Raw genomic sequence first — 27,152 nt, forward strand, 5'->3', positions numbered from 1 at the left:
ATTGAACTCAAGCTTTATTGTCTTGATCTAGTAGTAGTTTGGCTTCTCCAGGGGGATTAAGCTGTGCAGTTGCAGAAGTGTGGAAAGTTTCAACTAATGATATATTAGGAATGCAGTGAAATGTTTGAGTGAGCAGACATAGTCAGGATGTTAATGTATCAAGTGGTTTATCAGTGCCGTGAATTCAATCCTTTTAGCCTTTATACAGAAAATACAAAGCTTGAGAGGGTTATTAGTGAAGTACTAATGAAATCCAGCAAACCATGCACATGTCTGCAAAGTATAAGGTACAAACCAGTAAAGTTCATTTTTGAAGTTCTCAGCAAGATGGTGCCGTGAAAGACAATGGACAATGGCAAACAAAATTAAAGGCTCTGGAGCTCAGAGACAGATAACATCTTACTTAGCTCTATGTAGCAGATTTTTGACCATCTCTTCCCAAATGACTAAGTAAGTCTGGTCTATCAAGTGGGATGATAAAAAGAGATGGATTCTAGATCTAGTCATTTTAATTACCTGGATTTGTTCCATTGAAATGTGGTTGCCAGGATATTGTTGCCTGAGTTATATAGAAGACAAATGCAGATGCTTTATTCCTGCTTGTACAGAGGATGACAACATTTTTGCAAAGTTTCCCCATTTGAGCATTTCTCATGCCATTCAAAAACACTGTTTAAATAGTCGTATCTGTGTACTTGAGGTGTGGCATTATCTCCTCTTCTAGGCATGAACAAAGAAATTACTCTGTATGTGAGGAATCCATCTCAGAGGAAAGAAACAAGAGAGACCTCAGCAAGGTAAGGGATTAAATTTGAGACAGATATTTTCATTTTATTTCTGGTTTTATACCTGTGTGAATCAGATCAACTGAGCATACTGCTCCACCAGATCTCACTTTCATAGGCTAATATAGGATTATACAAGGACTACATTGAACTAGATAATTCAGGCTGCTTATTCAGATGACTTGTCTTGCAAGGATTTATAAAACCATGACCCTTGCTCACCATAGTCTGGAGTGTGACATACCAGTACTAAGGCAGCACTAGCCCAGCAATGGCAACACAAAGCTAATTAAGTTATTGCAATGCCCAGACCATCTTCAGCATCTCACTTAAAGCTGGCTTAGCTCTGTTTGGTCTAGAGCATTAGGACTGGACACGTTCAAAAGAGGACTTTCTAAAAAGTCAGTAAATGACTTTGAGTTCATAGGGAAGAGAATAAATTTACTCCTGCAGGGTAAACATGCAGTTATCCCAGAGAAGACAGCAGATGGGTTCAACAGCTAATAGGTTTAAAAAGAGCATCTGCAGTTTATTTCTTCCTTCCCTTCCTTAAAATTGCATGTGTAGGTTATATGAGTGTAGAACACGTGTGGGTTTCTTTAATCGTCTCTGAATGATTGAAAAGAGCAAAAAATGTATCTTCAGGATAGAAAACATTGAACTATTTTTCAGTAATTTGGTTTAGGGTCTGGATACACATTTGGGTCCGATTTCAGTGACTCTAGATTTCTCCTGGCGTATAATTAATTCTCATGTTGCTGAAGGCTTTTTGGGGTGTTTGGGGTCTTTTCCCCTTTTCGTTAAATGTTTCATCAGTAAAACATTCCGTAATCCTGTTTGTTAAATATGTTAACTTGTGATCAGGATTTCTGTTAACTTCAGGTCCTTTCCTGGGAACAATGTCTGCTTAACATTCCTCCTTTGCAATACGGTATCTTCGTTCTCTCATGGGTATGCAAACAACCCTTCTGCCTCTCTTCTTGTTCCTCTGCCTTGCAAGAGTTAGATCATTCTAACAGTCAGTAGAATTGTTCTAAAATTCCTCTGATTTGGCTAAGAAGTAACATCTTATTAGCCCTAGGGACAGCATGGGTGACAGCTCCCAGTTTCCTGTTTGGTTCCACTTAGGTTTTGCTGAGGTTTTATGCACCCACTTTTAACCAGTTGTTTAGTAAAAATTCTTTTTTTAAAAAAGTACTTGTTGCACCCCATGTCTAATTGATTTATAAGAACAGTGTTCCTGACAAAATACTAGAATTCCTCTTAAAAACAGAGCATATGAAATCCAGTGGATTGTAGGTTGATCTGGATAAACAAGGGGACAGAACATGAAAACTGTAAGTAAACTCTTACCATTTATTTCTCTGCAAGTGAGTAGAATCCCAGTCAGCCATTATATAACCAAATTTACCTGTGATAACGTGTCACCAAAATACAAGCAAGGCAATTTTACCATGCTGAGAAGGGACACGAGGTGGTCTCTGGTAACCACACGTGATATAGAGTTATATTTTGTCCAAAGGCATCTTTAGATTTCTGATTGAAGTGTTAAAAAAGTGGATAGCAAAATGTCAAGTAACTGTTAAGTCACTCTTAGAAGGAAAATAATCCTAAGCTTTATTTGAGGAAATCCTGGAACTTTTCAAATAGTGCTTTTATTTTATGACATTTTCTTGTTTATGTGGCACTGATCTGGTAAGTGAATCATTTTGTTGTTCTGTAGTGCAAGCATAGTTTGGTTTTAATCATGCTGATACTTACTTTCATTCTTGGCCTAAGAAATAAACTGGAATTCACTGTATGTTTTAGCAAACAATAGATATTTGGATGAGGTACCTCACAACTTAATGCTTATAAAGCTTTAAACAAACAATCTGCTCTCCAACTGTTCCACAAATGTGATTATACTCTTCTTGTTCAGGCTTTTGTTAGACTCCTGGGCCCACAGGCAGTGGCTTCCAAGGATTTTACTATGCACTGACACGCTTTCCTCCTTTGGCTCTGGCATTTTTCCTCTGCTGCTGCTTCACAGTAGTAGGAATCTAAATCCCATCTGTTTGAGAAACATCCTGAATATTTGGTTTTCTGTCTTGTTTGAGGGCAAGTAACTGACTAACAGATTCCTCACATTGCTCCATGGATATGTTGTCTAAGGGCTACAGTTAAACTCTTCCAAAAATGATAGAAGCAATACAAGAAACTATGGTTTTCGGGGAGTCTTAAAACAACATGAAGCTTTATTTTAATGGCATGAAAATACCCAATATCAACAACAACAAAAAAAATCTTCCTTTTGTCTGTCTTCTCTCATCTGCCTGAAACATTCAGGGGGATGAAAGATGTTCATGAACCTCTGTCATAATATTTCTCTTCTATACCCTGGAGTTCGTCCAACAACCCTGACTAGGTTTCTGCTCCTCACCTTGCCTGTTTTGTATTGCTTTCGTTTTTCAGTTTTGTGAAGATTATGCTGGTCTCTTCTTTGTTTCTGTGGACTTAGTCATGACTCATGACTTCTTCCCAAGAGACTCCATCTCTTTTTTTTTTTTTTTCCCTTGTTTATGGAAGACTCCTAAATGCAATTCCTCAGGAGGATAATAATAGCAGCTCTTTCTAACTCCAGCCAATATCATAAATATTTATTTTTTCGGTCGGAGCAGAAGAGACATTTCAATGTTTTCCATTGTTCCTGGCTTGGGGAATATATACTCTACTAGCAGAAAAAACCCCAGCTTTTTCTATGGACACAGCAACTTTCATAGTGATACTGTGGTATGAACTGGTATACACATATAACAGTTCCACAAATCATTACATATGTTCCATTGACTTCCACTTAATTTGCGTGTGTGCACATGGTTTGTGGTAAAAAATGTAGCAGAGAAGCTTAAAAAATGTCTCTAAGCAGTCTTTTCTGCTTGCCATTAATTTATTATCTTTTTTTTTTTTCAATCCATGATGCAAGAACAATTGCACTTCAATCTGGCTGGATTCCTATTGGTGAGAAGGCTTATTGCCACAAATCAAAGGAATTTTAATAGAATTTGATATGTAAAATTCAAGTTACGGTCACTCTACTCCTGTTTAACTGGCTGCCAAATTTGGATTTGAGAGGAATGTTCTCCAGAGTGCACAGATAACCTGTTGTTCAGTTGCTGTGCTCCAGTTCTATTGTTTCACTGCCAGGTAGAGGTTTTTATTTGTTTCAGGTGGGGGGGTGGTTCTTGCCCCTGCCTTTCCCTTCCCTTTTAGATCCAGGCTGCCAATGTATAACTGCAGCAGAACAGGGCCCAGGCAGGGGCTGAATTGCAGCCCCTCCTCTTTCTTTCTCTTTCCTGTATAATAGAGTTGTAACTGGCTATTTTGATTTTCATTTTAGAACACAAAAGATTCTTTTCTTGTTCCAGATTTGAATGAATCCCTATGAAATTCAAGCTGATCAAATTCTACTGAAGCTGCAATAAAAGTCCAGTACAGTTTCAGACTATTTATATAGCTACATCTAACCCTAGCTAATGCATCCTTACCAAGGGAAAAGCATGGAGTTATGCTGAGCACTGACTTAGCCATACATATTTACTGATCTCTGTACCTTGTAAAATTGTATGGGATTTATACATGCTCATTTAAGATTTGTTTTTTAATTTTTTTTTTAAGATGACAAGCTGATAAAAGGAGATTTTATGTCTCAGTTTACCTGATATCAAATAATTGTGCATATTCTCTTCTGTAGCTGAAATAGCTTTTCTGCACTTTATCCTGTTGACTGAATGGCTCCCAATTCATGCTGATCTTTCCCAATTGTTTGCTTTTTACTGAAGATTTTCAGAGCTTTGTTTCAGCTGGATGTAAACTCAGTCCCTGTAAGAAACAATGTGTGAAAAGAGAAATCGGAGTTAAAGGGTTTTTTAATGTATTTTGGGTTACAAAATGTTATCTAAATAGAAATACATTTGAATCAGTTGGGAAAAACATCTTTGCCAGACACAGCTTTCCTTTTTTCATTTGCAAAGAAAGCAGAACAGCAATAGCTGTGTAAGCAAATACCAATATATATTTTTATGTGATCAGACCTTGAGGAGCTGATAAGAAAATGCAACAATCCAGCACAGATTCAGGAGTACAAGGATCAGCAGCCTTGCTAGTTTTTAGAAACTAAAACTGGAAACAAGTCTAAGAAATGTAAATGTGAAGAGCATGTAAGTCTCCGAATAAAACAGAATGAGCATAGTAGTTTTGGGGTTTTTGTTAAGAGGCATCAAAGAAGGACAGAAAGAAAGTTTTAAAAAGTTTATCAGAAGGTTTTATCCAACTGTGCATTTCCCCAAAGAGGGATCAAATACTGGAGTGACCAAGCAGCACTTTGAAGCCTGGGGTTTCAATGTGCTGGAGCAGAGTGCTTTTTGTTGGGGCTCTCTGGACAAAACTTTTAAAAATTATAATTGCTTCTGTTCAAAATTGCAACCACATGGTTTTCCAAGAGGACTAAGAATTCAAAAGAAGGGATTATTAACTTTGTGGTTATAAAATCAGCAGGTTTTATCTACCTCTGTGCAATTGTTATTTTTCCCTGGCTTTTTTCCCAATAAGAAATTAGGATTTATGTTTGTGAATCAGGTAAACAAAGGTTTTGATGGCTTTTTTATTTTCTGTTTTTTAATTTTTGAGTTAACACCTCACCTTACAAACCTGTCTGAAAGGGTTTTTTTATGGACTACACTTAATTGTATAAGCTGACTTTTATAGAGAAACATATTTTTAGGTAAATGCCTTTGATATGTAGTATTTCACACTTGTAACTGAGTGTAAAAAGTATTTTATGAACCTTTTTAAAGTCATATGAGTAATCACATGCAAATTGCAGCCTGGAGCTGCATAAATGTAAGTTGTATTGCTTGAATAGTTTAATGACATTAATTAACAACAACAGTAAAAAAGGATTATGATGTGATACCAAGACCATGTCACAATACTGTTAAAGCAGCTTTAAAAATATTGCAATTCAGAACCTTTTGGCTTGTGACATAACTAATATCTGGCATAAATAGTTCTGATATGAAAGACCACCAAGGAGGTTCTGAGGATGAGGACAAGAGTGAGAGTTATTTTATTGTATTTTGATTGAGGAATCAACCAATAAAAACTAATTTTCTTGCTGTCTTGAGCAAGTTCCTTTATCCCATGCAGTTAAATGCTTTCTAGAATTAATAAAACTGTTTTGAAAAAATACAGTTTTCAGTGCAGGAAGAGGAGTGAAGATTGTCAAAAAGAGTATTCTCCTTGAGGAAATAACTGTTTTTCAAACTCTGTATTGTTGCAAAAGAAAAATGTCATCTTGGTGTAAAATTAAGGTGGGGGGAAGAAATATGTCAAGCAAATGAAGTTGTAAGTGCATTTGCATAGTCTGGAGCAACAGCTTGAAAAAGGGTGATTTGTATTTCAACCTCAGGCTCCCTGGAATGCCATAATTCCACAGCTCTATCATTTGCCTCTCTCACAATGTCATGCAACTCAGCACTTTTTCTGTGAATTGGCTATTTTAGAGTTGATGCCCCTTCTTGTTTTATTTCTCCATTATCCAGCTCTTCCCACAAAGAACAGGTGATTGAATTAATTGTGTTGTACTGTAGCTGGACTTCAAGGGCAAGGGAAACCAGAAACCAGATGTCATAAGATTCAACTCTCGAGTTGATTTTGAAAAGGATGCAGGCAGCTAGGAGAAATACATGGCTTTTCTGGAAACCAGAAACACTGTGAAGTCATGAGATTGTCTCCAGAAACAGTGGGAGCATTTCTAGGAAAAAGGAATGCTGCAGTCATTTTTCCTGACTGAAGCAATCCTCTGCAAATGCAACTAATAATGTCAGTCAAGAGCAAATGATGAAGCAATACTGAATATTTTCCTTCCTTCTCCTGGTCAAAGCTATGCAGCTTGTTCTAGGGAAAACATTTGTTTGGGAAAATCTACATCACTGCCATCTCCATCACTGTGTGGAGGATCGGAGCATAGTTTTGTCCATGCTGTGTTTACATTCCTTATAGCGCACTGTGCAGGGGATCTGAGCACATCTGTGTGTGAATCCCACTCAGGGGGGAAGAAGGGACTTCAGAAGCCAAGCTGCTGCCAGCTGTTCTCACCCTGCTGGTAAAAGCCCAGGTGTTCCCATGAACATCTGTGGGATAGGAGGTAAAAAGTGGAGTGGTTTCAGCCTGCCCTGTTAGATGTCTATTTTGAAATTAGAACAGCTGTTTCCACTCTTTTCCAACCCTACTGGAGGGAGAAAGGGAGGACAAGAGCTCGCTCCATTCTGGGACTGGCAGGAGAACTGGGCACCTGTCAATGCTGGTGTCCTGTGCTACAACATCCACTTCAGAGCATGACACTGTGACACTGCCAGGTGCAGCACAGTAATATATCACACTGACCATTTCTTTTCTTGCTAAACTTTGCTACAATGGCAGCATCAGAACGCTCCTGGATCATTCCTGCTGCTTTAGTCCCCTGAGCCTGAAGTACAGGATATATAAATCCTTTTCCCACTTAATGGTTGGGCCTTTCAGGAAAGATAAGCAGGAAGACATGCATAGGACTGCTTTCTGCTGCCCCTCACCTTGAAACTGGACAAACCTTTAATAAATGTGAGGAGAACAAATGAGCTATGTTATAAAGAAGAAAATAAATATTGTATGTGAGCTGTAAAGCATCCTGCGAGGTAACAGAATGTAAAACTGCATAGTTACAGGATATGTTTAAACATAATAATACTTTTCTGCCCATATTCTGAGCCAAAATTGCTGGACTCAGGGTTAATTAATATGCTTAACATTTAGTTAAACCCTCTTCATTCCGGGATCACCATATCTCATCTAAGTTACTGGATTCTCACATCTTCAAATAATATTGGAATTGTTTTGGTTTTGTCTTGGATTTTTTTTTATGTTATGGGATAATAGATGAAAGAAAGGCCTGAAACTGTTGTGGATGAAGATTCTATGTTTTAAGTAAAGCAAACACTATCTCAAAAAGCAGAATCACTTGGTCTGGTGATTTAAACACAACACTGGTGAGGTTTCGTTGCCTTATTGCAGTATGACATGATTCAACTCAAAATATGTATTTCCTAGTAAAAGCATGTCAGTCTTTTGTTTTGTGAAAGTTCAGTATATCACAAAGTAACCATGATTTTTATATAAATATATACATGTAGGTTAGAGTACTAGATCATCAGATTTTTTTGGTGTTGAATTTCTTTATACAAGACTGCTGTTAGGCTTAACATTCCTTTTAAAAGAACAGATAAACACTTACTTTTTATAATTCTGTGAATATGTGTATAAAAAATAGAAAATATTGCTCATAATTTTAAAAAACCAAACAAACCTGAGTTTGCTGCTTGTTTTTGAACAAAACCGCTTCTGTCTTTTAGAACGAGGACATTCATCTTGAAGAGAATCTTAGGAAGAGAACATGCAGAAAAATAGGTTTCTCATTAATAAACACCCACCAGGAAAATATGATCAGACTCAAGTAAGGGAACAAATGTAGAGAGGAGTTATCAGGTTTTAGATTTGAGGTGAAAAGGATACAATATAGATCAGAGGGAAGGATAAAAAGAGGAGTGTGGAAGGAGCAGGCGGAGAAAATATAATTTTAGAGTCTCGTGTCAATACTGGTATATCCTTGCAACAAGGCAGAAAACTGTGTTTTGGGCAGTTCTGGAAGCATGACAAAAATGCAATGTGATTTAGGGGCTATCTGAGAAAAAATCTCACTGGAAATGCATCCTTTTAAATGGGTGCAAAGGATGAAGCACCAGTCCTCTGCCCAAAAGCTACTTCTATGTGAAGCTACGAAAAAGTAGAATAAATTATTCTATTAATCCCAGCTTTCTTCTTGCAATGCTTTGATGCAGAGAAACATTTAGCTATGTACATATGGTGATACTGAATATGCATAATCAATTAATGTTGTATTCTGAAACTGCAAAACTCTTAACATCTGCTTGGTAGAAATGTGTTATTTGAGTGAGACTTTTAGAAAAATTTAAAAGTTGGGTAGTTCCAAAGAGACAAGCGAAAGACATGGTTGGATCCCCAGATTGAATCCCCTTTCTATAAAACATAAAGTTACTTCCTTAAAATCTTCCTAAAATGTTCTTACATGTATTCAGCCTATATAACACAAATTTTGCCCTTCTGGTTTGTTGTTTTTGGTTTTTTTTTTTTGAAACAGTTGAACCATGCTGGCTGAAAATCAACATTTTGAAGCCAAACACTTTAACACAAATGATCACAATTCTGTCAGATCTCAAATAACTGCAAAGCTGCAGTGTTGCAATAGGAAGTGACAGACAATTTTATCTACAGGCATTCCTATTGATACTCTTTCTTTTTTTGCTTTTTTAAGTGCACTACCTTAAAATTCTCTACGGAAAAGTACGAAGACATGAACCAGCTGATGAACCCTGCAACAGTCTGACAACAATCATCCAGTCAACAGAAATGTATGTTAAAACTTTCCTCTAAAATTCTACTGCTAGAGGTGCAATAAGTTTTCTGTCCATACTTTTCTTCACAAGCTGCTTGGAAACTTCAGAATAAATGAAAAAAAAAAGTAAAATTCCACCACTGAAAACAAGTATTAACCAAAATCAGTCTCTGATCACGGTTTATACTTATTTTTACTTTCTGCTGTAGGAACGGAGAGCAATTACAGTGTCCCTAATAAAAGCTTCCCACTTTGCTTCCTGATAAATTTATTTTTACCATGTGGTAAATGTACTCTTCACCCTGCAAATAATTCTTAAAGCCTTAAGGCTGTTAATTGGGTCTGCAAGAATTCTGGATCAATACGGGTAGGGGATATGCAGGTATCAAGTTTCACACGTGATTAAGAATCATTATTTAGGATTAATTCAGCAAGGGAATGCCAGCTTAAACCCTTTTTTAAAAGTCTGTCTCGCATCTTTTTCCTAAGAAAAGTCGTGCTTTTCTTTCTGTGGATTAAAGTATCTTCTTGCAATATTTTAATTATCCATTTTTTTAGGCTGGACTATGATAGGAAATCCAAATTCAATATGAATTCTGAATTCAGGGAGAAGTATAACTTTTACTATCTTGGCCTAGATTACTTTGCAGCAGCAGTCCACTTGTACTTCAGGTTGCTGTAGTATGAATGTACATCCATGTGGAAGGAGAAGCCTGCCATCCTTTGCAATTTTCTTTTTCCTAATTCTTCATTTCTGTCTAACTTCTCCCAGACAAGGTAAGATAGAGATTAGTCACAGTGATTTTTAACCTCTTCAGATTTCTGAAAACATCCCCTGAAAAGTTATGTTCAAACTTTATCACTCCTCTTTTTCTGGAATCCTTCTATTGTAGATCCCATTTTAACCCCTTACCCCCTCCCCCAAAATCAAAACACAAAATGAGCTCTGGTGGGACCTGTTCTATATGGATAATTAGTGCCATGACTGTGTCAAATCTTCTGGATTATTTTCTTTCATTGAAAACTTTTTCCTTTCCCCCCCAAAAAAATATTAAAACTAACAGTGCATTTTTTTTTTCATTTGGATCACCTTCTCAAACAGTTTTTCTGTAGAACACGGGACAATCATGTAACAATGTATTAAACACATTGCTTGCATATGTGCTAAGGTTTCAATTACTATTAACAGAAATTAGGGCTGAACCTCAGAAAACAGTTAATTAGAGGAAATGAAATGCATCCATGACCTTGGAAGACTCCATGTGTGCTAAAAAATATTGATATATTTAGCTTCTTGGCAGGCTAGATTTTAAGGGCATGGAAACAGGGTAACTTCCTTGCCCACAAAGGTTTAAATTTCTGATACTGTTTTGCTTTCCCTTAAGCTATTATAAACATCCTAATATGGTGCTTTATTGGAACTTCGTTTTTAAAACCACTTTCTTAAAGGGAAGAAGAAAAAAAAAAATCAGACATGGATATGAGAAATGAAAATGCAATGGTTGCTGCAGATGCTTTGTGTAGGATTTGTCCTGAAAGACTTGGCCATTTAAACTGTGTTTGTCAGTTTGGATCATTTTATTGATGATCTGGCAATGAATGCTAGAAAACAAGTTGGCATTTTGTTTCTTGGACTCTGCCTGTTTCTCATATAGAGATTATTAGCTGGCTATTTTTAGACTGAGAAAAATGTTAGCTTTAAAAATAAAAGGCTCATTAAGGCTTAATGAGTAGGGGTTTTGCAGGCACTTGGAGTACTTCTCCCTGAATCTCAAGTCTTTCTGTGTAACATGGACTAGTTCACAGGATCATCTGCACCTCAAAGCATACCCTCAAAGCAAATTTTATTTACACTCAACATAGATGTTTTCTTTAGGATGGCTGGGCTCCAGCATACAGCTCCTTGCCTTGTTCTGCAGGCTCTGCAATTGAATATTCTTTAATTTAACATTTCTGATTCATGTGAAGTGCTTTTCTTTTGCTGCAGAAAGTTGGAAGCAAATCCCCTGCCTTCCAGAAGACTCACGTAGAAAAGTTGCTGCATAAATGTTATTAGAGTGCCATAAAGTTTTGTTCCATTTTGCATAAATGATCCAACACAGCTGCTCAGCTGACTGGCAGAGTGAGTATCAACTTAATATCATCCTGTTGAACCAGCATCCATTTTAGTTCAGTTATTCTGGGTTCCGTTTGGGATTTAGTATTCAGCAGAGTGAGCCCCAGGTGGGGAAATTTTACTACATGTTTTGCCTTGTATTTTTTTTTGTTTCATGTATTTACTTATCGGACTTGTTATTATTTTGGGGTTTTTTTCTCCTCTCTGCATTAAGCTGGCAGATAAGAATTCCATACATGAAGGAGATTTGCATAACGGGTGCCAGCAGGGGAGATTAGGTGACTTCAGTTTTGTGTGCAATGTTAGCAACATACAAGCCAGAAAACCCACAGAGAACACAAATCTGATGCAAGACTAAATATTTAAATTAGCAAAAACATTCTCTGTAAGAAAGTGAAGGGACATAGCAAAAATTGGACATAAATTTTAACTCAGTTAACTAGTTTTTCCATACAGTTGAGAAATAAGATGATGAGAACGGCTAATTCTGTTGATTCCATAAATAAAATTCACAGTGCTCACTGTTATTTTCGAGGTGGACCTGACATTGACAGAGGTGCATTCTAGATGTGCTGGGACAAAAGTCTTAACTGATAAAAATCCTTTTGGGGTGGTTTTTAAATGAAATATGAAAGCTCGTGCCATAGAACTCCAGTGTTTAAGTGCAAATGTTATCACTTCTGCTGCAAATTTTTCACCTGCCTGATGAATAATCTTTACACTTTAGTCAACAAATAAAAAATAGAGCCTGTAATCGTGACTTGTCGTTATGGATGGTGAGTATGTATGGGCAGAAAGGATAATAGGCAACATTTTAATGCAATGTATTTTGAAGTCCTGAAACAGAAAATCTTCAAAAATAATAATAATTTTAAAAAGTAATAAATCTCAAAAAATGGGAATTCTCAAAAACAGCTACAACTATTTCTATCCAAAAATGCCATTTGAGTAAAAGTTTTTGTATCCCAGTCTGCCCAATTAAAGCCAAAACTAGAAAAAAGCTACTGTGGCAAGATCACTTGTCTGCTGTTGCTCAGACAAAACTTGCACTTAAAATTGGTTGTGCCCCAAAAGTGAAGTCCCTGTATGAAATCTTACCTACACTTCAGCCCCAGAGGCAGAACTCTTCATTATTTCAGTGAGACAAGGATTTTAGTGCTTGTGTTTATCTCTTCAAAGGCACAAGTAAAAATCTTTTAACCTGGGGAGCCCAACTCGTGAAAACTTGACATTAATATGTCCTGCACTGCTGCTTTCATAAGTCACAGAGCCATGAAAATCAAGAAAATGGGAACTCAACTGGTGGGAGAGGGGCACATCCCACCACCAAGCCATATGTAACCCCAGAGAACTGCATCTAGCTACTCTGAAATACTCTAGAATATTTATAAGAGAATGATTTTATGTTATTCCTGGGGAATACAGCACCGAACTAGTGGCAACATAAATAGGTTGTGTTATGGGGGTGTGGCCAGCCATCTGCATTAGAATATTTTAAAAGAAGCAGGTATCACCAGATCTTAAAAAACAGAGCAAACAAATAAAATTTTTTTTCTTATATGGTACATGTTGCTATGCACTCTTTATACAATTTTAGCAATCTAGCTAAAATAATTAAATTTTAGGTGCTAATATTTCCTCATTCAAAAATGTAGATTTTTAGCTAGCAAGTATCACTTTTGTCTGGCCCGAGGTCTTTGACGTTAAAGAAATCTCTGGGCAAAGCACCTGCCAAAGCATTGAGGGTGCTATAGGATAGAATACACAAGCAGTTTCAGGAGCTGAAGATTGATGGAAGCATTGTTTTCCCCTTCTTGTGATTACCTCCAGGGTCCTTCTGTGTCCCCTAAATATGACAGAAACAGCAGGGGTTCTGTTTGTGGATGGGCCAAGCAAATAGAACCAAAACTCTGTCACTGTAGGTTTCTCCCATAGCAGGGGCAATAGCTTACATCTGCTTTACAAGCTACTGGCTTCACCAGGTTTTTGGGAACTTGAAAATATTTCAAGACCTCCATTTCTTGGCTAAATTTGGCCAACAGTGATTATAGGATGCTAGGCCAATGAACAACCAACTTAAGCAAAAAGTTTTATTTCCCAGAGGACAGTAGTGCTAAAAGACAGTAAACAACTTGTTCTTGCCCAAACTGGCTTCAAAGCAGTTGTTGCTATGATGGGGATGAATGCAGATTTAACAGAAACACAACTTCTACTGTAGACAAATGAAACATTTGACACTTGTGGCCTAGATATTCTGAGAAAATAAAACTGGAAAATGATGAATTACAGATGCTAGTAAAAATTCTGTAGCTGCACACAACTAGATGGAAGATTGAAACCATGCTGAGTCACAAGAGTCTATTTCAGAACTTGAGTTTGTGGATAATAAAATCGTAGTTCAAGGAGATGAAAGGAGGTATGTTAGAATGCCTTGTCAGAGAGCCAGTAATGGTGCAAAGGACTGTCAGTGGACAGTGGACATCAAAACCTGAAATGACATTTGGAAAACCTACTCCCATTATGTTGGGACCAAGCTTAAATGCAAATGTTAGAGAAGTTTTTCAGAACCTTTTTTTACAATGTTGATTTTGGGAACTAAGAATACCTTAAGTGTGGAATAATTTTTTCCTTATATTACAGGACTGTGCTAAATTGCCATCAACTCATCTTTGCCCTCTTCTCCTACCAGCATCCTCATGTTGCCATGCATGACTCCCCTATGGAGTGTGCTTTCCAAATCAAATCACTAAATCCTTAGTTTCCTTTGTGTGATCTCTTTCTGCCTCACTGCTCTTCTTTCAAAAGGAAGTTTATCATTTTTTACTCCTTTCTCCTAAAATAGTCCTGATATATCCCCTCCAAACTTACTATCCAACAATTTTACAAAATCTGCTGCAATTTTTTGACATTTCCCACCCTCTTCTCTCTTGTCTCTACTTCAGTTGTGAAAGGTTATTTGGACAGGGTTTGGCTTGCTTATATTTAATAACTTTACAGCACCTGGCATAAGCAGAACTCTTAGTTGAGACCCATTGTAGTACTTATAAATAAATAGTCTGAGTTGGCTAAAGGGCTGGATTAAGATCTGTGTCTGTTTTAGAGCTGAGAGCTTTGAATCACATGCACGTGACTCCTCTGCAGGTACCTGCATATAGTGTGGTAAATGTTTTGCGTTTATTTTCCCTCTTCATGCCCCATTTGTAGCTACATTCTCTCATGGGATGCAAGCAACTTCTGTGGACTTCAAGAGGAATTATTCCTGCTCTGCAAGTGGAGAGCAGAGCCCATAAACTGGACTGAAGCCAACGTTCTTTAAAAGTTCACATGCCTTGTATTTGCTCTCTAATTTAGACTCCTTCTGACCAAACAAAGAGGGAGAGGAATGAAAAATAGTAGCATCTGTGTCAGTAAAAAATTCTAAGGGTTAACATAACATGATGTAAACTGTTTCATCTGTTCTTCCTACTTGCCTGTTTTAATCAGAAATGAGTAAGTCGAGCTTATATGCACTGAACTTGAAGAATGCTAATGGGATGTCTGCATCGTGTTGTACTCACAGTACTTATGCCAGAATAGGAAAGCCTTTAATTCTGTAATTCTCTGAGGCAAGAAAGGCTTTCTGAAGAGTTACTTTAAATTTAAACTCTCATTCTAATGTTAGGCAGCCTGTTGGATCTCTGAGTTAAAAATTGCTTCGGCTTTAGTTACTAGAGCCAGATGTAACATTGACCTTAAATGGTAAAAGCTCCCCAGAGTGAAGAGAGGCTGGCCTCAGGGAAAAAGAGGAATAACTCAAGTTTTAGGTAAGTCATCTCTATAACGGAGAATAAGCTCTTTTTCAGCCGTGAGACAGAACGGAACCATGTTTCCTCCTTAAAGGTACAGTACCTTGTTGTTGTGATACCGGGTGGCTGGTTCTTTCCACCTTTTCTCCCCCACCCTCTTCAAATTCTACCTCAGATTTTAGCTGCTTAAAAACTGGGTGTAGTTAATGAAAGCTCTCTCTTCGTACATGCTGTTTGGGAGTGTACAAGAATGAAAGCGAAAAAACCGTGTTAATTACACTGAGCCTTGATTAATAAAGGTACGTAGTCAGTAATTCAGGGCGACCTGATTCACAGATACTGTATCTGTATTGTTAACCAATAGAGAGTCTTACTGGGGAGCATGTTATAGAGAAAGAGATATGTCACAGATGGCTCTTTTTATCTTTTTTTTTTTTTTAAATTGTATGACTTCCCTTCTCATATGCTTCTAACAGTGCCAGAGTGGTTCACGTTGATGGGTTACCTACTCATCTGGAACTTATCTGTTATAAAACCATTTCCAGAGCCATTCCTCTATACAGTGTGTGTTTGGTTTTAATCCTGTTAGATGTAGATTAAGACCATGAAGTTGTGACTAATTGGAATGCTGTACAGAAAAAAAACAAACCCACCCTCATATGTTAAAGTATGTTTGCTTTAGTATAGAAAATCTCGTTATTTACTTTCGGTCTCCAGTTTTATCTGTGCTATTTGGTAGGTACCCTGCAATGAAGTGCATCTTCTTTTCTCAGCAAATTAAAACGCATTTTTGTCTTACTAATATGTATGTTAAGGTCTTTTTTTCCTCCAGACAGCAGTGTGTAAACCACATGAAAGAATGAGGTCAGTGCAAGGAAATGATAGCTGAAATGGAAGACAATTTCTATTACTAACTCATATTAGTAACAGTTTGTGTAAGGGAGTTGATTTTTCATGTCTGTGTAGCATGGCTTCACCTGGTGAACAGTTCTCTGCGAGCAGTAATGAATTTCCATCTGTGCAGAATGATTAGACAGTAGTTTTTAGTTTATGCTGTGCAAAGACTGGGTGAATTTAGACTTCTGAGCATAGACAGTGTTCTGTGAGTGCTGACAGTTACCGCATTTGTATTTGATTTGGTAAATGTTGTGCATGCTTTAAAGAAAGTTTACTTCATCCAGCTTCAAGAGAATGTGACAGAGGCATCTTACTCATTAAAGCATTTCAGATTTTGTTGCAAAACTTGTAATAGGTTTCCTTTTATTTTTCTCTGGACTATCATTAGTGCACAGCTCAATGATTTTAGGTTAATATTCTATCTGACCTTTGTGTTTTAAATCAACAATTATATCCCATATCAGCGAACTTGGAGCTTGATAATCTAATGATACAACTCATAGAAATCTAAGTTTATTGGAACTAACAGTAGAAATTAAAAATCATTCCAGTGTATTTATTCTTGTATTTAATAGCCTCCAAAGGCCCTTGTTCTGATTTGCTGGTCTCGCATGTGTTACTTTACTTGTGATGTTTTATGCACCCCTTCAAATTGAGCAAGGATGTATAACTTTAGATGGTATTTTAGAAGGTGTTCAAGTTTTATCTGTGTCTCTCTCCTCCAAGTCTGAACTTGTATGTTTCTAATATATGATATCTTGTGGCATTTCAGCAACTATTGTTCTTATTCCATACAATTCTTTTTTATTTTGTAACTTTAATGTATGGTGTAGTGCCTATATGCAAATTTACCTTCAGTGAAGATATTACGATGACAGTAACTGTAATTTAATGCAAAAACTACAAGTTGCTTATTTATACATAATGGAAATTGTGTGTTAACATCAGCACTGTGATAAGTACCTGGGATTATCAATGTATTTCACTTATAAAAATCCATCTGCTTTACATCCTTCTGGATTAAGTTCTGAATTATCTGTGGACATAAAACTTGTACACCTCCTCGCTTCCTATCTTTTTACCTGTCTGAGTCAGTTTTAATAACTATAGATCTATTTATCTGGGACCAAAACAGTGGAATTTGGGAATTTTTTAGCAACCAGATTCATAGCTCCAGGGTTTAGCACCAGCCTTTTCCATCCTCCTTTGGATCAGTCTGCTTCCTGACAGCTTTTGAGGATAGCATGGTGTCAAATAACTTTTTGAAAAACTGGATAAGACAAAGTATGGCAACTGAGGTGAAGGGAGTTGGTACTGAGAAGAGATTGATGTGAAAGCTTCTCCTTTCAGGGGTCATATGTATATGTTCTGGAGTTCTCTGGTCTATTTACTGTCCTTAGAGAAGTGTGTAAGTCCAGGAAAAAGAAGCATCAAATGGCTTATGAGTGGAAGGGGAAAGAACATGCTTAGTGTTTCAAGGTTTGTGGGTTATTTAAAGATCTGGGGGGGTTTGTGGGCAGAGAGAGATCTCTTTTCTGTCCTAACTTGCAGCCTTCCTGTAAACTAAGCAGATTTTCCTTGTGATGTGTTCTCTGCTTGTGCTTCCTATGAAAAGTGGGTCAAAGAGTTGTTTTGGATCTCAGTATCACTGACAGAAAGGAAATCTGAGTGGGTGATGGATCTGTGTAAGCTTATAAACCAGTGACTCAAGGCATGAATTACTGCTTATGTACATGTGTAATGGTATGCTGTGGAGAACCAAGACTGTGACTTAGGGTAGTGCTCTGAAATAATCAGTTTCCCTCTCTGGAAAGTATTTCCTAAGAATTCTGAAAAGGAGAAAGGGATTTGATATTTGAGCAAGAGGACTTGTAGCCTTGGGTTTTGTTGGAGAGCTTGGCCTCAAAAAGCATCCCTGGATTTAATTCTCTGATGTAAATAGGTGTAATAATTTTTTTCTCTTTATTTCTTAACTTTAATTTATTTAAATGTGCCTATCATTAATTTTACAATCTGAAAAATGATTTGAGAAATTCCCTTTTACTTAGGGATTGCCAAATGTATTAAATATCTGAAAGATTTAAACAACAGCAATGACCACCACGAGCCCTAACTAATAGCTTTTACCTGCCCTTAAAATGCATGAAACACAAAGTCTGTAGGGATCACAAGTCACTGGGGACCCATAGTGCTGTAGATAAGATCATCTGTGGGTTTGGAAAAGTAAGGCCTGTAGAACATGATCTTTTTTAATGCTGATCCAGATTGCTGGGAGCGGGGAAGATGAGAGGAGCAGGGAAGGAAACATGCAAACCTGCCAGCTAACGTATGGCAAGTGTGCATGCAAACCTGAAAGTTTCTTTCCCCAACTGGTGCTAAAGCATATTCTGTTGTGTTTTGTCATGATACAGATTTATACTTTAGAATCGGTGTTGTCCCCTAATTTACCTGTAAATACACTTGGTGATTGTCCAAACAGAGCTGCTGTCTAATGGGTAGGTACTGCAATCTCTGCAAAGAGAAAAGGGGTTGAAAAGTTGATATCACAAATTCCCAGTTTATGTGGGAGTTGCACACTCTTTTCTTGCCCATTGTAATGTTTTGCACCCTGGAAATGGATACACGACAGAAAATCTGTGCTGCTGGGTCAAGTACACCCATTGCTTTGGGGTAGGTGTTTGCCTTCTGAGTAACATCATTGCTGTTTATAGAATTCTGCAGAATGTTTTGTAGTGCTGAAATTATACATGGGGAATTTGGCTCTGAGCCTCTGCTTTTGAAATAATCAGCAAAGTTTCCATTGATTTCAGTGGTGACAGAGCAGGCTCTCAGTGAATACCTCAAAGGTAAAGACTACATTTGTTAGCAGGAAAGATTCTGCAATATAGGAGAATCTGAGTAGGGGAAGTGGGTCTATTTTCACCCATTTTATTTTGGACTTATAGGCATGCCCTAACAAATTACAGGATCTGTAGAATTAGATATTTTTCTGAGATTTTGGAAAAGAAAAATCCACTATTTCAATTTCAAATGTTCCCCCGATTTCTCTGAAATGTCTCTGAACAGACCTTTTTAGAAGGAGGTGCACATATACACATAGTAGAATATAATGAATCCATTTCCTGTTAAAACTTCCAAAGCTGTGCTGAACTGTGCTGTAACTGCCGAACAGAAAAATAAAAATAAAACGTCTAGCCATAAGCTGAAGGAGAGCTGGTGGAGAGGGAGGGAAATAATTTAACAATGTATAAAAATGCACACATGCTTCACAATTTCAGCCACTGAATTACCCGTGTTTTTCTTTTTACATAGTGAATGAAAGGGACTGACCTTTGGGCTCATGATAATAACATGAAATAATTAAGGGCCTAGTTGCAGTGGAGGGTGGAATTTGTCCCAGGAGGAGGTGCTAAGTCAAGCCAATATTCTGCACATCACCTCAGACTGGAACCTACATACTGTGCAAGTATAATGGTGCCCATCATCTTGACCTCCCTGAGGGCTCTTGCAGTTAACAAACTTATCGTTCCTATTCTTTGATAGATATAATTATCAGCACTGCTCTAAAAGCTGTTTTGAGTAAGTGCAGTAGTTGGTGGAGCAGGCTGTAGGAAACCACGCAGATGTATCAGAATTCCCGAGTATCTTGGGCACTAGAAGCAAGATCAGGAAGACTTGAAAACTGCTCTCTGTTTACTCAATGAATTAAGTGAAAATATCTGTAAGGGGCATGGAGAAACAATCTGTGGGATATATTCTAAAACCTTGATATGTAAAACTCAGTTTTTATCTGCATGTTGAGCTTTTGGGATGTTTGAAATCTCTCCTGCATAAAGCACAGCATTAAAATGTCCCTTCCAAAGTTTGTATATTGTGTGCTAATGGAATAGAGTCACTGGAATATTAAAAACTTTGTACTCATGTGAGAAACTTTTGACATTTTCTGTTAGATTCATTTTTTAAAAAGTCTTTGACATTTCCTGTTTAACAGATTTTAAATGTTTTTCTTGGTAAAATGGCAGATATCAATCATCTCACTTTATACAAAGCTGACATATAATTGTAACAGAACAGTAAATAATACCTAAAGATCCACCAGGAGATCTGTTCTGTTGCTGTTTGGCATTTTCCTGTCTAATAATGTGCTCAGGAAGTGGTGGGTTTTTTACTGGTTGCTTGTAGAAATGATACAGAATTTAAAGGCCCCAGAGAAAAAATATCATATAAGAGAAAAGCAGCCTGGGGTTAATTGGCAAGAGTGTGGCCAGCAGGTCAAAGGAGGTGATACTCCCCCTCTACTTGGCCACATCTGGAATGCTGTGTCCAGTTCTGGGCTCCTCAGTAGACAAGGAGCTTCTGGAGAGGATCCAGGGGAGGCCACAAAAATGATGAGGAGTCTGGAGCATCTCTCCTATGAGGAGAGACTGCGGGAGTTGGGCCTGTTTAGTCTGGAGAAGAGAAGACTGAGAGGGGATCTCTTTAATGCATATAAATATCTCAAAGGGGTGCCAGGAGGATGGTGCCAGACTCCTTTCAGTGATGCCCAGTGACAGCACAAGGAAAAATGGCTGTAAACTAAAACACAGGAAGTTTCACCTCAACATGAGGAAGAGCTCCTTTCCACTGAGGGTGGCAGAGCACTGGAACAGGCTGCCCAGGGAGAATGTCCCTCTCTGGAGACATTCAAAACCCACGTGGTCCTGTTCCTGTGTCACCTGCCCCAGGTGATCCTGCCTTGGCAGGGGGTTGATAAGCTCCAGAGGTCCCTTCCAACCCTAAGAATTCTCTGATTCTGTGAGTCTTAGCATGAAAATGCTGAATTGTATTTCCTTAAACCACACAGCAGGCCAAACTCTCACTTGTAAATCGCTGTTGCTGTGTTTGCTGTGGAGCTTTCCCCACGTGCGTGAACTAAGGATCTGTTTCAATGGATTTTGATCCCTCCTGAGAATCTGGCTCCACTTAATAGGAAAACAATTTCCCTTTTTTCTTTTGCTTAACAGGTAAAGATCAGAGTTGATGGAGCATTTTCCACTTCAGAGCAGGACCTGCTTAATTTGTTATACAGCTTTTTACAAAATGGGCACAGATCCACCAAGTTTTTCACCTAATCTTGTCCTCAGGTATTAGTTAGTAATACGCTTTCTCAGAACTAAGTCCTTTAAACTCACAACAAAATCCTTGAAACTCACAGTATGCCTCTCACTTATCTGCTTGTATGATTCAGAAATTGTGAAGTTCTTTCTTTTGAAGGTGGGTATTGTACAATCATCCTGTGTACTTATCTTCTGAGCATCTGCTTGGAAAATAAAACAACATGCCATTTTGACATCCAAGAAAGTGCTATAAAAAGGCTGTTGCTATGTTTAAATGCCTACACTCAGTTGCTATAGCAATAAAAATATCAAAAATTATGTACGAATTGCCACAGTGCATTACCAGCCCTTTCCTGGACAGGGAGATTGTGGGACTGGGAATGTGACAGAGATGCTCAGTGTATTAGAGGGCAGAGCTGCCCCATAGTTCCAGGTGCCCTGCACTGTCACGTGTGAGCAAAATGTGGCCTAACTGTATAAATCCCAAAGTAGTTGTGTCAAAGGGGACAGTTGGATTCCTGCTTAATTCAGTTGCTTCTTCATGACTTGTGTGACAGAGTTCAATATTTTGACCAAGTTCCCATTTCTTTGCAAGACAAGCTGCTGAAAATGTTGACCTTTCTCTAAATTCCTTCAGTCCCATGATATCATGTGAAAATCAGAATACAGAGTGCACCTCCCCGTAACCTTACAATAGTCAGTGTGGAAAGCCCTTGTTCCTGAGGCAGTTATGTGAACCCTGCTATCAAAAAGAAAAGAAATTATATCGTAGCTAATGGAATCCTTAGCATCTCTCTGGGGCTCAAAGCCTTGAACATTCAGTTGCTTCTTGAAGAGAGCAGGAAATTCAACTTCCTTCGCAAAGCATTTTCAATAGAGGAAGGCATGTGATTCTGGCAGCTGCAAGTTCAGTTATGGAATTGAATGGTTTCTTCAGACATTTCTATGCCTTGTTCTCTCTTCTACTGAGTAATGTTAGGGAAAAGACTTGGAAAAATTGGAATCTTGTTTGAAAGCAATAGAGCTGTTTGGTTCTCTTTATTCCAATTTGCTAGAAGAATCCTTGAAATTGGCTTGAACTGCAGAAAAGTGTGTTGGTCAGTTTGATTATGGAGATCCACAACAGTCTCATAATTATTTAAAGTGTTTTCCTTAACACGTGCTTTGAAGTCCAGTTGAGAGGTCTGATAGCAAGAATGTAGCAGTGATACAAATATATATTTTTAATGTTTGTTTCATTTGTTATCTATTGATTAATATGCTTGTTCAAGGGTGTTTATGCTAGTAAACATATAGATAAAGTGATTCTTAGACACACTTTAGTATGGGTTGAGGGTACACTTAAATTCTCCAGTACTTCTAAGTACATTCGGCCTGTTTTATTTTTGTAAAAAGTCTGAATAAACTACTAGCATGTACTAGGATTATAGGTTTTCTCAAAATAAGAGTTACAGTGTTATGTGGATAGTTGCACCCATCTCATTTCTACTAGCTTGTATTAGCAATCTCATTACTGTATTTTTCTGTAATGAATTCTGAGCATCTTTGGGATTTAATTGTAGTGTTTCAATTTTGTTTTTAACCATTAGGAAATGGGACATTTAGTAGCTTTACAGCTGCACAAACTTCCAGGAGCGTGGAAGGACGTGTCTTTCTCAACCTCTTTGAGGGATTCTTTGTTCACTTTCCTTCTCAGCTGTTCTGCACGGAGAACTGGACAATCACCTTTCAAAAGGGTTTACTCTTAAACAAAAATGTCAACAGCACTGATTGTGGGTCCGGTTTGTTGGTTGTTGGGGGCTTTTTTAACAGATTTACTAGGAGAGTCTGAACATTGGATCCATAAATATTTATTGATACCTGTTTATTAAACTGTTCTTAAAATTCACAAAGTTATCTTTTTATGTCAAGATTGGGAGATGTTTCTGTGGCAAATTATAATGTGCCTTTAGAATCTGTGCTTCATTTACCATACGGTAGCTTTTACTGCTGAGAATATGTGGTTATATGAATTACCCAGTTGGGGAGAGGGAGAAGACAACAGAGGAGAAGATGTGTGAAGCTTAGAAACTGTAGCTTTTATTTTTCGTGAAACTGCCAAATACTTCAAACACAGAAACCTGATTTTCCTCAGATCTGTGTCTATAGCACCCTCACCACAACTGATGGCATCGGTTTGTTTTGTATTTAAAAGCTATTCTGTGTAGTCTCTATTTTGGTCACTGTACATCTGACTTTGCTTCTGCCATGGAAATGCAAACTGCTTGATACTGCCAGTCCCTGCAGCAGCTTTGGTTGAAACTGCTCACCAGCTTATTGCAGAGCAGGGAGAAAGAGGGAGAGTTGAACAAACAACAAGGCTACGTAAGCTTTTTCCAAGGAAAGAAGTATTATATGGCTGTTGGTTAGAGACACTTCACATTATATATTGTCCACTAGGCCTCTTCGAGTGTTAGCTATGCATTTATTCTTTCCAAAATCTATTTTTGGTATTGTTTTCCTTGGAATAGAAACTGTGCTGTTATTCTGGTGGTCAGCCAGCTGTCCTTTCCCCTTCTTCCCTGCCCTCCCTTCATTCCCTCCGAGTACCCTTTGAACTTGTCCAACTTGTTGAATTTGTCAAGAGAGGACTGCAGAAGTATTACATTCCTACAAGTGAAAATCAGTGGTGTGGTAAGAGGAGAGACCCAGCTTAGAGCTGCTGAGGGGAAAGGCTCCACTGTGAGCTGAAATCACCATGGAGCCTGTTTGCTCTGCCAGCTGGCAAGCGGGCACGTGTGAAGCTTAAAACCAGGCACAGCAAATGCTGTTCCTTGGCCCTCCAGATTGGCAGGAGACAGGAGACAAGTGAGCATGTTATGAGTGAGATAAGATACAAAATTGTTAAAATACAATACCTGAAGAACAGGTTTTGATAGCTTAGCTGCTTAGAAACAACTCGTTTCTTAACGATAGGGAGATAGAGGTTACAAAACCGTCTTTTTTTTGCACTGATATCTTTATTTTGGAAAATTTTTGTAAACGTCTGTGAAACAGATGGTGAAAGCTACAGACTGATAACTCTCCTGTGATTTCACACCAACTTCTAATAGTTGGTGGCAGCCCATATGTTTGTCTTCTCTCCAAAGCAGTGCAGAGCACTATTAGGTTGTAACACAGGCCCTCCTCTGTTTTGCAGATTTTTCCATTGAGGCTGCAATGCCTCAAAGGAAAAGTTCTGAGGTTGCTGCAATCTTTGGGAACAGTCTATAGACCCTGCTCAGTCAGCTCTTCAGGCATGTCAGTCAGGTTCATGGGAACGTTGTTAGTGGACAGGTTCTTCCCATGGCAAGTAAATGTCAGCCACCCGGGTAGGGGCAGCCATTCCAATTAGACTTTCCTTATGCAACAGATGTTTTGAATCTAAGCCAGGGAGAATAAAGTAATACCCAGAGACACTGGCCCTTATCTGCTTTCTGGTCATTTGAAGGAGGCAGCTGAGGCTCAGTAAAAAATGGCAGGATGATATCTCATTTGCTCCTAAGCAAAGGGACTGCATAGTTTATTTTGGTTAGTCACTGATCAGTTGCTCTCTGATTATTTGAAAGAAATTAACCTGTGGTAATATCCTGTTTTCTTTCTTTGCTTGATCATCTGTTTGGGAGGAGTTGTTTGTTTTGCTTGAACAAACAAACAAACAAACAAACAAACCTTTTCTGTCTAGATAACATTAAATTTGTTTCTTATACTTAAAAACAGGAAGCTCCTGCCTAAAGCATTCCAGCCATCAGACTGCTGAATATTCATTAACCTTTCCTCACCTGGGCTGCAGGGCACTATGCTGACCTTGAGAGTTCCTGACCTTAAATTCCTCTGATAGGTAAGAAGCTTTCTGGTTGCATTTTAAATTTTACTTCTGTTATTTGAAACAGTTGGGCTGATTTCTCATTTGTGTCTCATCCAGTGCAGTTAATAGGAGTCTTGTACATACAAGACTTGCATAGGTCACTTGTTATTCTGACAATTTTTGACATATTTCAGTAATTTTTTTGTTGATTAACATATATGTTGGCCATTTGCTAGTTTTTAAATTAAGTGCTGCTTCAGAAATGAATCTTAATTAAATTGTTCCTTAAAAATTAGTGTAAAAGTTACAGATGACAATATATGGAACACAAATAAAGTATTTCTAGAAGATAAAAATCATTGCTGGATTGTGTAAGTAATATCCAAAAGCTATATTTTTGTCCATAACTCTCAAACATAATTCCTCTGAATTGAATGCTCTGCCTGGATGGATGTTCAGGGAGGGAAGTTGTATCATAAAACTCAGTCTGTAACTGAGCATTCTTGGGGGCTGAAAACAAAATGTGGTTTGGGTATGTGACAGAAGTGAGATTTAGTTCAGAAGTGCACAAGATGAGACAGCTGCTATTAGATAACAAAATGAGTTTTACTCCAGTGAATGTAATAATTTGAACCCAGCCTGAAGCAGAAGGACACAACACCAACATGTGACAAACAGTTCAGGTGTGAGGAAGGAAGAGCCAGGGGCCAGTTTCACTCGGGTGCCTTGGGGAATGATCATTTCTTCTTCACTGTGGTAAATCTCTGCCCCGTTAGCAAGTGTTTATTTGGAAAAGCTGAAGAATTATGTTGATAGTGTTTTGATTGTTCTGAGATTCTTCAATAGGTCTTTTGAAAAGCAAATAAAATGGGGGGGAAAAAAATCATCTTTCAAAAAAATATTTGTAGGATACAGTGAAAGCTGTGTCGTTATACAGTGAAAATATACAGGGAAGAACCACATCTCTTGAATAGTTCAGAAGTGAACTGTTTTATCCCTCACTTTCTTAAATACATAATTTTCTGCTGCATTTGTGCTATGAAATAATGATTTCAATGGGTGAAATTTCAGTGTTCTGGTCAGTTATAAAGATTGGGTAATGCACCAACGTAAAGCATATTCAGCATGTTTTCAATATTCAGACCTTCCTCAGGAATATTAACCTGTCATAGTAAGGATTACAGCTGGAGAGCTTTGTGAAACTCAATTGACCAAATAACTTCTGCCTGTTTCTGCAGAGTAAATTGATTAGAAAAGTTACGTGACTTACTAATGCCTGACTTATGGCTTGGTGTAGTTGAAGAAATACAAGGGAGAGTATGAAGAGGGTATGAACCCAATAAGTGAACTAAATAAAATTCCATTACCCCACTCTGCTTCAAAAATGGAGGAAGAAAATGAAACTTTTTTTTAATACCAAAAGCACTAATGTTGTGTATTTGGTTACTCTATCACTGAATATTCATGAAGCTCTGCTGTATGTTCAGTTAAGGTACTGGTTGCAATTAAAACAAGCCATGTGATTGAAATTTACTTTTTGCTTCAACTTAGCTCAAAAGCGCACTCAGCATCCATTTAGAATTGAAGTGCTCTTTTCTTTCGTGCATGTGATAGAAAAGTGGGATGCCATTCACTCAGGTTGGCAAGTAAATTGTTATGGAAAATATTGTAGATGCCATGTTTGTTTATCTTCTAGATTCCCTTGTTTCTTCAGAAAATAATTTCTGAAATAACTGGATAATGAGAATTCCAGAAAAAAACCCTCATAGCTGGCTCCGAGTTTAAATTTAAATATTTCCTTTAACAAAAACACAAAAAAATGCCATGTTCAGTTAGTAACTTTATCCTCTTTGTTCTGTAAAAATATACTTTTTTTTTCTCCAAGAAGGTTAAAAACATAACACTTGGAGGGAACACTTAGAAAATGAATTTGTAGGTTGTCTTTAAGCTCCATGGAAAATCAAATAAACATTGTTCTAACTAAGAAACATTAACAACAAAAAAAAGTTTGTGTTGGAAAAAAATCTTTACATGCCTTAGAAACGTGTTCAACACAATTTGACATCACCTTATTTGCACAGATCAAACAGTACCATTGGTATTAATTTATCTTTAGATAGATTGGAATTAGTTTTTGCATAGATTAAGACATTATATAT

The 27,152-nt window shown here is 37.7% G+C and overlaps 1 protein-coding gene across 15 annotated transcripts in view; it reads left to right on the forward strand.

Moving 5' to 3' along the window:
- The window catches only part of MRVI1 (murine retrovirus integration site 1 homolog), a 101,844-nt gene that overhangs the window by 24,566 nt on the left and 50,126 nt on the right, over positions 1-27,152 (forward strand). For 7 of the 15 annotated variants that reach the window (XM_032691489.1, XM_032691492.1, XM_032691495.1 and 4 more), the window contains one exon: positions 24,906-25,026. The gene's annotated coding sequence lies outside the window, so the exon portion shown is untranslated. The other 8 variants (XM_032691494.1, XM_032691498.1, XM_032691499.1 and 5 more) reach the window with 8 other exon arrangements.

The sequence above is a fragment of the Chiroxiphia lanceolata genome, chromosome 6 (genome assembly GCF_009829145.1).
Source record: "Chiroxiphia lanceolata isolate bChiLan1 chromosome 6, bChiLan1.pri, whole genome shotgun sequence".
NCBI classification, from domain to species: domain Eukaryota; kingdom Metazoa; phylum Chordata; class Aves; order Passeriformes; family Pipridae; genus Chiroxiphia; species Chiroxiphia lanceolata.